This window comes from Oncorhynchus mykiss, chromosome 4, assembly GCF_013265735.2.
Source record: "Oncorhynchus mykiss isolate Arlee chromosome 4, USDA_OmykA_1.1, whole genome shotgun sequence".
Classification (NCBI taxonomy): Eukaryota; Metazoa; Chordata; class Actinopteri; order Salmoniformes; family Salmonidae; genus Oncorhynchus; species Oncorhynchus mykiss.
The window spans coordinates 33,932,260-33,944,816 of NC_048568.1; the positions used below are offsets into that span (position 1 = coordinate 33,932,260).

At 43.6% G+C, this 12,557-nt stretch overlaps 1 protein-coding gene across 1 annotated transcript in view; it reads right to left on the minus strand.

Annotated features, from left to right (window-relative positions):
* The window catches only part of LOC110522529 (leucine-rich repeat and fibronectin type-III domain-containing protein 2-like), a 189,985-nt gene extending 182,011 nt beyond the window's left edge, over window positions 1–7,974 (minus strand). The window contains exon 1 of the mRNA XM_021600975.2: window positions 7,508–7,974. The gene's annotated coding sequence lies outside the window, so the exon portion shown is untranslated. The remainder of the gene's footprint in view (window positions 1–7,507) is intronic.
* Window positions 7,975–12,557: the final 4,583 nt, after the last annotated feature.

Genomic DNA, 12,557 nt, shown 5'->3' on the forward strand with positions numbered 1-12,557 from the left:
CCTAAAGATTGGAAAGCGGCCGCAGTCATCCCCCTCTTCAAAGAGGGAGACACTCTAGATCCAAACTGTTACAGACCTAAATCCATCCTGCACTGCCCTTCTAAAGTCTTCGAAAGCCAAGTTAACAAACAGATCACCGACAATTTCGAATCCCACCGTTCCTTCTCCGCTATGCAATCCAGTTTCCGAGCTGGTCACGGATGCACCTCAGCCATGCTCAAGGTCCTAAACGATATCATAACCGCCATCGATAAAAGACAGTACTGTGCAACCGTCTTCATCAACCTGGCCAAGACTTGACTGTCAATCACATTATTCTTATCGGCAGACTCAACAGCCTTGGTTTCTCTAATGACTGCCTCGCCTGGTTCACTAACTACTTCTCAGATAGAGTTCAGTGTGTCAAATCAGAGGGCCTGTTGTCCGGACCTCTGGCATTCTCTATGGGGGTGCCACAGGGTTAAATTCTCGGGCCGACTCTTTTCTCTGTATATATCAATGATGACGCTCTTGCTGCGGGTGATTCTTTGATCCACCTCTACGCAGACGACACCATTCTGTATACATCTGGCCCTTCTTTGGACACTGTGTTAACAAACCTCCAAATGAGCTTCAACGCCATACAACACTCCTTCCATGGCCTCCAACTGCTTTTAAATGCTAGTAAAACTAAATCCATGCTCTTCAACCGATCGCTGCCCGCACCCACCCGCCCGCCAGACTAGCATCATTACTCTGGATGGTTCTGACTTAGAATATGTGGACAACTATAAATACCTAGGTGTCTGGCTAGACTGTAATCTCTCAGTCCAGACTCATATTAAGCATCTCCACTATCCTACCGATCCTCGACTTCGGCGATGTCATTTACAAAATAGCCTCCCACACTCTACTCATCAAATTGTATGCAGTCTATCAAGGTGCCATCCGTTTTGTCACCAAAGCCCCATATACTACCCACCACTATGACCTGTATGCTCTCATTGGCTGGTCCTCACTGCATATTCGTCGCCAAACCCACTGGCTCCAGGTCATCTATAAGTCTTTGCTAGGTAAAGCTCTGCCTTATCTCAGCTCACTGGTCACCACAGCAACACCCACCTGTAGCGCGCGCTCCAGCAGGTATATTTCACTGGTGATCCCCAAAGCCAACACTTCTTTGGCCGCCTTTCCTTCCATTTATCTGCTGCCAATGACTGGAAAGAATTGCAAAAATCACTGAATTTGGAGACTTATATCTCCCTCACTAACTTTAAGCTTCAGCTGTCAGAGCAGCTTACCGATCGCTGCTGCTGTACACAGCCCATCTGTAAATAGCCCATCCTACTACCTACCTCATCCCCATATGTTTTTGTTTTTCTGCTCTTTTGCACACCAGTATTTCTACTTGCACATCCTCATCTGCACATCTATCACTCCAGTGTTAATTGCTAAATTGCAATTACTTTGCCATTATGGCCTATTTATTGCCTTACCTTCTTACTTCATTAGCACAAACTTTATACAGATTTTTTCTATTGTGCTATTGACTGTACGTTTGTTTTTGTCAAACTGCTTTGCTTTATCTTGGCCAGGTCGCAGTTGTAAATGAGAACTTGTTCTCAACTGGCCTACCTGGTTAAATAAAGGTGAAATGCATTTTTTTTTAAATCTACTTTCACATAGTCTGATGAACTTGCTAACTAGCATTAGTGCAATGACGGAAAGTCTAGCATGCTAGTAGATACCCATAGACTACCAGTCATTGCGCATTGCCGAGCCAAACTACCTTCAACTTCTTTCATACTGGACAGAGACATAAAAATGGTTACCATGAGTTCATTTGACTCTGGGGAAGTAGACTAAGGGCTTCATTGCCAAAATCCTGAAGTATCCCTTTAAGACTGTAAAACAATTTTGATGGTTTTAGTGCTCAGCACAGCAAGCAGTCTTTATACGTCCCACGGCGATGCTATTGTTTCCTTATGCTGACGGGCGTGTAAAATTCTCAGAAAATATATTTGCCAAAACAAAGTGGCAGTAACCTCTTTCTCTGGCATGTTCCACAGTCTGCCAGTCAGGAGTGGAAGCTGGGTGGGTGGGGAGAGGAGGAGAGGGGAGGGAGAGCGAGGCAGAGAGGGCAAGCTGGATGGGAGGGGAGAGGAGAAGAGGGGATGGAGAGGCAGCGTTACGAGGCAGAGAAGGAAAGCTGGGTGGGAGAGGAGAGGAGGAGAGGGGATGGAGGGAGGGAGGGAGGGAGGGAGGGAGAGCGTAGCGAGGCAGAGAGGGAAAGCTGGGTGGGAGAGGAGAGGAGGAGAGGGGATGGAGGGAGGGAGAGCGTAGCGAGGGAGAGAGGGAAAGCTGGGTGGGAGAGGAGAGGAGGAGAGGGGATGGAGGGAGAGAGAGAGCGCAGCGAGGCAGAGAGGGAAAGCTGGGTGGGAGGAGAGAGGAGGAGAGGAGAGGGGAGGGAGAGGGAGCGTTGCGAGGCAGAGAGGGAAAGCTGGGTGGGAGGGGAGAGGAGGAGAGGGGATGGAGAGGGAGCGTTGCGAGGCAGAGAGGGCAAGCTGGTTGGGAGGGGAGAGGAGGAAAAGGGAGGGAGGAACTGAGAGCGTAGCGAGGCAGAGAGGGAAAGCTGGGTGGGAGGGGAGAGGAGGAGAGGAGAGGGGAGGGAGAGTGAGGCAGAGAGGGCAAGCTCCGTGGGAGGGGAAAGGAGGAGAGGAGATGGAGAGAGAGTGTAGTGAGGCAGAGAGGGCAAGCTTAGTGAGTAAGGAAGAAAACACCAGCGATGCAAAGAGGTGATAAAACCAGGAGTAATATGAAGAGGTGGATGAAGAGATAGAGAGAAGCAGGCCTGAGGTCTATGTCACCTCCCAATCCCCTACACAAACACACACACACACAGTTGGAGTCCCATAGCTCAGTCCCTCAGACACACCACACAACCGTGCACGCTCTCTGTGCTGTGCGTCCTGTGTAGTGTGCAGGCAGCTAAGAATGGGGCTTAGTGTGCGTCAGTCAGAAGAACAGTGACATATGTGACATTATTTATAGCTAGCAGATCCTCTGAGAGGCCCAGCCCAGGGGCTGCTTAGAGAGGTATTATTAGAGAGCCCAAAGGCCTGCACCAGAGTGCGATCCAACCCAACCCGTAGAACTTTTCACATTAAATAGACCAATAATGGTCTATAATGTTGTTGCTGCACAAGGAATCAAGAATCCTCACAAGACTGATTTTAATGTTGTCATTAGAATACAATCACAAGAATAAGTGTCTATTTTTCTATTTAAGGTCTATGTACAGGGGCTCCCAGTATACAGATTGGGAGAAGGGGGATGGATTCATATGAAAAATATTAACATAGTGACAAAAAAGTTACCAATACAGATGTTGTGCAATAAAAAGGTGGGGAATCAGATTCCTTGTAAAATGGCAGAATCTGGATGTGATATTTTTGTCTGTTAACCCCTCCACCAACTCTACATCCTTGAGATTTGAGCTGTGACCTCCATGCAGCCATGTCTCCATGAAGTTGGAGCGTGCTCATGGGAGGTAGGTGTGAATTAGGGCAGGGCGGTATATCGAGGAATATGCTAAACCTGAATACTGTATGTTAGCCACATGATATAGCTAAGAAAATACATTCAATGTAACCATTATAAGGTCCCCTAAGAAACACTTATTAACACTTTGGTTCCTTCCATGTCACAATAACTTCTCCCTGGCATTTTCATTTGTCGTCATGTCAAACATCGCTGTATTCAAAGTACCAACTTTTATATTCTAACTATACATTCTATTTCCATGATTCCAACAGTTCACCCAAATGTTTTGCTCTAAATCGCAAGTCAAATTGCAATTGCAACATAAGGCCTAGATTGTTTGCCCATATCATGCAGCCCTACATGGGAAATTATCTCAAATGAGTGCAGAAAATGGCAACATTTATGAAAATGCAGAAACTGATTCTTGGTTGAAGTAGAATTGAACAGTATAAAACAATCAGAATGGAGAAAGACCCATTGAAATCACTTAGAATGTATGTGTTGCCTCCCTAGGGTCACTACTCAAAAACATAAAATACTGTCAAATACTGTGATATTTTGGCTATGGTTAATAGTAAGTAAATTAGGGGCATGTTTCTAATCCCTGTGAGGCAAAGGCCATCTCTTAAACAGCAGACAATGGGTTTAGCAGTGAGCACTATAGCCAGGATCCCTTCCCTCTGCATGGCCTGCCTGCTGTGACGTGGTAGTGAGCCAGCTAGCTCCACCAGGGAGGGAGTTAAGTGTTCCTGGCTGCGCAGCACAGGTATTAAGGTTAGCCTATTGTTGGCGGTGCCTCTGTAAACTACTTCACACAGACTGACCACTGTGGACTGACTTCACAGGCAGCTCTGGCAGGACAGAGAATCTAGGACCAGTTTTATAAATATCTTAGAACTAGCACTGCAGGTTTGGAGAGCATGTTGTGGAAGGTGCTCATTATTTTTTCTTCACACATTTTTGAACACGTGACTGTATATAGCATGGAAATACTGGGAAAGTCAAGTTCTGAACTAGAAACTTCATGGTTAAACACAGTACTGCAGATCACCTGCTTTCTAAGGCAAAATACATATTTCATTGCTGCTATTCAAGAGTATGCAATATCATCTCTCTGAAGCAACACTACTACTACGTTTCTGTTGTAGACATACAGCAATTGAGGGGGAGAAAAAGCCAGAGCAAGGCTTGAACCAACGACCCTGTGGTTACAGGGCAAGCACACTACCTCCAGCGTGATTAAGGTTCAGATCCCTTAGCAGAGGCTAAATTATGCTTACATAAAGGCAAAAGAATATAGCTAGTTGCCAATCTTCTCTAAAAACCACATTCCAATTATCTAAATTGGACAAATCGGGACCTTGTGACTTTAAGGTTCTAGCTGACATTTTGGTCAAAAATGAGTTAGCTACATAGATCGTTGCTCTTTAGGTGGTCCTTTACATGAGATGTGTCAGATTTGTGAAAAAGTTTGAAAAAATGTGTGAAAAATCTGAACGTTCTATCTGCGCATCACACAATGCTGGGTTGTCAATCAAAAGTAACTGTATGTAAGGTACTTATTGAGTCATGAAAGAGGAAGACATCACAAAACAGTTCTGAGATCTGGAATTTCAAAAATACTCAAAACCATACATTTTGCATATAGAACCTTATAGTCCCAAGTTCTAGATTATTCATATAATAGGTTCTGGTCCTCTTTTACAATTACTTAGATGTTTTTCACCACTTGTTCAGAAGAATGACCATCACTTAAGCTCTTTATGGTAAAAACAAATAAACACAGTGGCTGTACAGTAACATGCTATAAATTACATCAGAGCTCCTGTATGGGTTTTGACTGACAGACGTTCTGAACGCAACAAGAAGTGGCCTCCATCCCTCCTGCTAATTGGGCAACTCAAAAAAATAAATGTGTTCCGAATGAGAGAAAAGCTGTAAATTAAGAGGACTCTATGTATTTGAAATATGAGACGTTGAGGACTATAATAAATACCACTTTGATGACATACAAGTAAGCCAAACACCCGTGAGTCCAAATGTGCACTTCACATTTCCATATTATAAATTTCATGTCATATACAGAGTCAACATTCATGATCACTGTGTTTGATGTACAGTTACAAGATGACATGGCGTCATGTCCTGGGTTGTTCTGAACAGAATGAGCCCATGTTTGTCTATTGTGAAGAAAATTAACTGCTGCACACGCACCTGAATGCACTCAGGACGCCTTTCTATGTGCAGCAAAATTACCATCTGTTTCTCTGAATTGCCTTCTGTAAGAAACAGTTCAATTTAGCCATGTCCATATAAGCCAATTCCCATGAAGGTAAAGGCGCATTGGAGAGGCATTGCTGTTTTTGTCTTGTGCCATATCAATATGAAAACCTCCATGGAAGGATTAGCATACCACATTGTATTGATAACTAGCAAGTAGTTAACTGACTGTGGGTGTCGGAGACAAGAAAAATGTATCAGTTTACTCATCCGGAGCTAAGCTTTAGCAATGTTGCTACTTCTCCATAGGCTACAGTGTACTTGTCATTTTAGTGAACTATCGCTTTAACAAATGTGTGACAAACATTAACAATACATTTGTTGATGGGATTAGAAAGAAGAGCATTCTATTTATTTAATCATTAAATATCTGTACTTTTCTATTGAAATATAAATATTTGTACCATTCTGTGCCAGATAGAACCTTATGGATGAACCCAGATTGAAATTTCAAAACCACAAGGCTCTGTGTTTGCACCCACCTAAATTGCACCCACCTAATATTTCAGAACATTGCTTTGTGCAAATATAACATTATAGTCCCAAGGTCACAAAACAATGTTACAGGCATGATTGCATGTGCTTCAAATGAAAGAAAATGAAGGTGACATGAATACCCAACACATTTTCCGTGTTTCTTTTCAATGGTGCTCTCTCCATCCCCACCTCTAAATGGAACATGTCATTTTCACCATATGACTGCACACTTTGGATAAGATGACTTATTTTCCCAGCAGTTCATCCATCTATTACATAGGATGCAGACAACTTGGGAAAGCAACACTCCTAGATGCGGTGTTTTGGGTACTCACAGAGTATCCCCAGTATTCAGTAGTTCCTGAAAACAAATCCCCAGGCCCCTACACATAATATGTAAGCAACAATTCCAGCAATACAAGCAGTTCTTTTTCCAGCAGACATTGACAGCTCAGGGATTCAAACCAGCAACCTTTGAGTTACTGGCCCAATGCTCTAACCACTAGGCTCCCAGCCACCCCTAAGTTCATGCCTGAATATGCATGCAGTGTAATGACAGGGACAGAATAGTGCAAAATTGCTGCACTTCAAGTCACAGATGGCTCCAAAGTATTTGAATGTGCCAGGATAATCTGTAACATGCTCATGCATGTACAAGCTACATTTTCGTTAATCATGCATTAACAGCCGTTTATCTGCATTTGGGTCATGATAATAGAATAATCATGTCCAATTTGATTCCCCAATCACATGTCCCCTTAAAAACCTTGCTATAAATGTACCTTTACATCTCAATTACATAATTGAAAAGCTAGATGAATATGGATATCGTTATCTCACAGTAAGTCGTGTTTGATCATGATTGCTGAATCTCAATGACTGTTTCTTGATATAGGATTCAATAGCCTATCCATGGGACATGCACGCGCAGCCTGGCATCAAATGCGACTAGGGTGGCGGCGCAGGCGAAAAGTGATAACCGAATGCAGCAATATTCTAAACAACAACACGAGTAATTCCATCTAAAATCAATACCAACTTGAACTATACAGCCATTTTGGCACCAACTATACATAGTCATGGATTTCTTGAAAATAATTTACAATGGATAAGGGCATGAGAAAGTACGTTTAGACAAAGTACCTGACTTTTCAATGTGCCATTCTAACGATTTGATAATCATGAAACCTCATTAACAGAAAACGGACAGTGCTTGTGCCTTTCTTACCGTTCACGGCAGGCGTTTGTCCATCGTGTATTCTACCAACAAGATGTTGCATCCTCGGCGTCCTTACTTTCACTTCGCCATTATTCCAAAATCGTTTTGAATTTCCAATATACTAACGCAATCCGGACCAGCCCTCATCACCGGCTCGCTCTGTGGATAGTGCGAGTTGCAAAGCGACCTACTCAGTGCGAAACATCCGCTCCAGTCTCTCAGCGAAGTACTTCAGCAGTTTGAAAGGCGGTCACTACAGTACATTGGCGCAGCGATACTGGTCAAATGTGTATTGAGTAATTTCAATGAAAACCAAATGCTCACTCGATTGTCATAATGTATCGTACTGTAAGTCGTTCTTACTGGAAACGATTCCGGTTCTTCCTTAGACTACTTAAATATCATATGATTAAAAACGCAATACTGTTCAATTCAGAATGCATCCGGTTTTTGGCAGTATAGCTATCCCGGATAAATTTGCGCTCCTAGCAAAACCATGTAGAAAAGAGTAGACTACATGTACCGCAGTTCAGAGGAGATAACGCTGACCAGCAGATAGTTGAGGCCTCTAGTAGGTGGTATAACCAGCCCGTGTCTCGGTAACCGCGGGAGAGACAGACGGTGAGTGACTGGTAGCGCTCATTCAGCCGCAACAACACCATTATAGCCAGGTTTCCATACAAGATTTAACAACCTTCACCAACATTGCTCGCATATTGCTCTCTATCCGATATTTCATCTAATTTCACCCAACCTAAAGTTTTAAAGCTTAACAAACCGATATTTGGAAATGATTTGATATTGAGATTTTTTTTTTTAAACAGCCGCAATGATCCTATTAATATTCTGCTGAAAACAGTAAAAACAATGTCAAAAAGCATCGTTCAACTGAGAGAGGATTGGTTATCATTCTTAGAGAATACTTTATATCATTAATATTTGTTGAAATCAGAGACCAAAACACACACATTCAGATGAGGATGCCAAATGCCTAGGTTGAAATCTGTCACAGCTGGAGTCATAGTTAAAACATTAGTCCTAGATATTGAAATATAACGACATTGACGTGAAACAAGATTGAACATGGGTGCATTTAAAAGCCAGATACAAAGTCATTCACGTAGCTTTGACCACTCAAAAGACGCACTACATGACATTTGGTGGACAACATAGGCCACTTGCCATAAGTCTGAGTCAGAGTCTTATCATATCATTTGTCGTGCCATTTGCTTTATTTGTGTCCGGTTTGATGTTTTTAATTGGCCTAGTTAAGTTTAGATCCCCTCAAAAATGATGATATTCTTTCATACAGTGTATATGCATGGTGTGTGCATTATTATGATTTTCCTATTGTGTGGCCACCTACAGTGCATTCGGATAGAGTTCAGACCCCTTGACTTTTTCCACATTTTGTTATGTTACAGCCTTATTCTAAAATTGATTCAATCGTTTTTTCCCTCATCAATCTACACACAAAACCCCATAATGACAAAGCAAAAACAGTTTTTTAGAAATGCTTGCTCTTTTATATCACTTGATCACTTTAAATAAGCATTTAGACCCTTTACTCAGTACTTTGTTGAAGCACCTTTGGCAGCAATTACAGCCTCGAGTCTCCTTGGGTATGAAGCTACAAGCTTGGCACAGGTGTATTTGTGGAGTTTATCCCATTCTTCTCTGCACATCCTCTCAAGCTCTTAAAGCTTGGGTGGGGATTGTCGCTGCACAGCTATTTTCAGGTCTCTCCAGAGATGTTTGATCGGGTTCAAGTCTGGGCTCTGGCTGTGCCGCTCAAGTACATTCAGAGACTTGTCCAGAAGCCACTCCTGCATTGTCTTGTCTGTGTGCTTAGGGTCATTGTCCTGTTGGAAGGTGTACCTTCACCCCAGTCTGAGGTCTTGAGTGCTCTGGAGCAGGTTTTCATTAAGGATCTCTCTTTACTTTGCTCCGTTCATCTTTCCCTCGATCCTGACTAATCTCGCAGTCCCTGCCGCTGAAAACATCCCTACTGTAAGGTTCTGCTTTTCTTTTCTTACTCAACCTTGTGTCCTTTTCCTTGTGTTCTTGATCGAAGCCCTGTTTCTTTGTGTTCTGGAACGTAGCCCTGTTTCTTTGTGTTCTGGAACGTAGCCCTGTTTCTTTGTGTTCAGGAACGTAGCCCTGTTTCTTTGTGTTCTGGAACGTAGCCCTGTTTCTTTGTGTTCTTGATCGTAGCCCTGTTTCTTTGTGTTCTGGAACGTAGCCCTGTTTCTTTGTGTTCTTGATCGTAGCCCTGTTTCTTTGTGTTCAGGAACGTAGCCCTGTTTCTTTGTGTTCTTGATCGTAGCCCTGTTTCTTTGTGTTCTGGAACGTAGCCCTGTTTCTTTGTGTTCTTGATCGTAGCCCTGTTTCTTTGTGTTCTGGAACGTAGCCCTGTTTCTTTGTGTTCTTGATCGTTGCCCTGTTTCTTTGTGTTCAGGAACGTAGCCCTGTTTCTTTGTGTTCTTGATCGTAGCCCTGTTTCTTTGTGTTCTTGATCATAGTCCTGTTCTTTGTGTTCAGGAACGTAGCCCTGTTTCTTTGTGTTCTTGATCGTAGCCCTGTTTCATTGTGTTCTTGATCATAGTCCTGTCCTGTTTCTTTGTGTTCTGGAACGTAGCCCTGTATTTAATTTTTGTTCATTGATTTCCCCTGTGTTCATTTCTCACCTGGTCTCATCAGCTCCCTATTTAGTTCAGTTCTTTCTGTTTGTAGGTGTTTGGAGGTGTTGTTCGTTTTTGACTGTCGACCTGTGTTTGACCATTGCCTGCCTGTGACCACGATTCCTGCATTCTGCAAAGTCTTAATAGACATCTGTCGTACTCTGCACGGGGGAATCTACACCTTTTTCTTCCTGAGTATTCATTACACCTACAGCATGATGCTGCCACCACCATTCTTCACTGTGGGGATGGTGCCAGGATTCCTCCAGATGTGATACTTGGCGTTCAAATCAAATCAAATCACATTTTATTGGTCAAATACACATGGTTAGCAGATGTAATTGCAAGTGTAGCAAAATGCTTCTGCTTCTAGTTCCGACAGTGCAGCAATATCTAACATGTAATCTAACAGTTCCACAACTTCCATAATAGACACAAATCTAAGTAAAGGAATGGAATAATAAATATTTGGATGAGCAATGACAGAATGGTATAAGCAAGACGCAATAGATGGAATAAAATACAGCATACACATATGAGATGAGTAAGATATGTAAACATTATTAAAGTGGCATTATTAAAGTGACAAGTGATCCATTTATTAAAGTGGCCAATGACTTCAAATGTGTATGTAGGCAGCAGCCTCCCTGTGTTAGTGATGTCTGTTGGCCTTGAGATAGAAGCTGTTTTTCAGTCTCTCGGTCCCAGCTTGTACCTGTACTGACCTCGCCTTCTGGATGGTAACAGGGTGAACAGGCAGTGGCTCGGGTGGTTGTTGTCCTTGGTCTTTTTGGCCTTCCTGTGACATTGGGTGCTGAAGGTATCCTGGAGAGCAGGTAGTTTGCCCCGGTGATGCGTTGTACAGACCGCACCACCCCCTGGAGAGCCTAGCGGTTGTGAGCGGTGTAATTGCCATACAAGGTGGTGATGCAGCCCGACAGGATGCTCTCAATTGTGCATCTGTAAAAGTTTGTGAGGGTTTTAGGTGACAAGGCTGTTGCGCCTTCTTCACCACACTGTCTGTGTGGGTGGACGATTTCAGTTTGCCTGTGATGTGTACGCCAAGGAACTTAAAACTTTCCATCTTCTCCACTGTTGTCTCGTCGATGTGGATAGGGGGGTGCTCCCGCTGCTGTTTCCTGAAGTCCACGATCATCTCCTTTGTTTTGTTGACGTTGAGTGAGAGGTTGTTTTGCTGTCACGACAGCCTCCCTGTAGGCTGTCTCGTCGTTGGGGGTAATCAAGCCTACCACTGTTGTGTCATCTGCAAACTTGATGATTGAGTTGGAGCTGTGCATGGCCATGCAGTAATGGGTCAACAGGGAGTACAGTAGGGGGCTGAGCACGCACCCTTGTGGGGCCCCAGTGTTGAGAATCAGCGAAGTGGAGATGCTGTTTCCTATCCTTCACCACCTGGGGGCTGCACGTCAGGAAGTCCAGGACCCAATTACACAGGGCGGGGTTGAGACCCAGGGCCTTTAGCTTAATGATGAGTTTGGAGAGTACTATGGTGTTGAATGCTGAGCTATAGTCAATGAACAGCATTCTTACATAGGTATTCCTCTTGTCCAGATGGGATAGGACAGTGTGCAGTGGTGATTGTATTGTCTGTGGAGCTATTGGGGTGGTAAGCAAATCGTAGTGGGTCTAGGGTGACGGGTAAGGTGGAGGTGATATGATCCTTGACGAGCCTCTCAAAGCACTTCATGATGACAGAAGTGAGTGCTACAGGATGATAATCATTTAGTTCAGTTACCTTTGCCTTCTTGGGTACAGGACCAATGGTGGCCATCTTGAAGCATGTGGGGACAGCAGACTGGGATAGGGAGATATTGAATATGTTCGTAAACACACCAGCTGGTCTGCGCATGCTCTGAAGACACGACTATCCTCAAAGCAGCCTTGCGATGGTTAACACGTTTAAATGTCTTACTCATGTCGGCCATGGAGTAGAAGAGCCGTTGAATAGAGACTCCACTTTGCCTCTATACTGACATTTTGCTTGTTTGATTGCCTTGTGGAAGGAATAACTACACTGTTTGTATTCGGCCACAATCCCAGTCACCTTTCCATGGTTTCCATGGTTTCCAATGCGGTGGTTTGCGCTTTCAGTTTTGCGCGAATGCCGCCATCTATCCACGATTCCTGGTTAGGGTAGGTTTTAATACTCATGGTGGGTATAACATCTCCTACGTACTTCCTTATAAACTCACTCACCGAATCAGCGTATACTTCAATATTATTTTCTGAGGCTACCTGGAACATGTCCTAGTCCGCGTGATCAAAACAATCTTGAAGCGTGGATTCCGATTGGTCAGGCCTGCATTGAATAGTTCTTAACACTGGTACATCCTTTTTAAGTTTCTGCCTATAGGAAG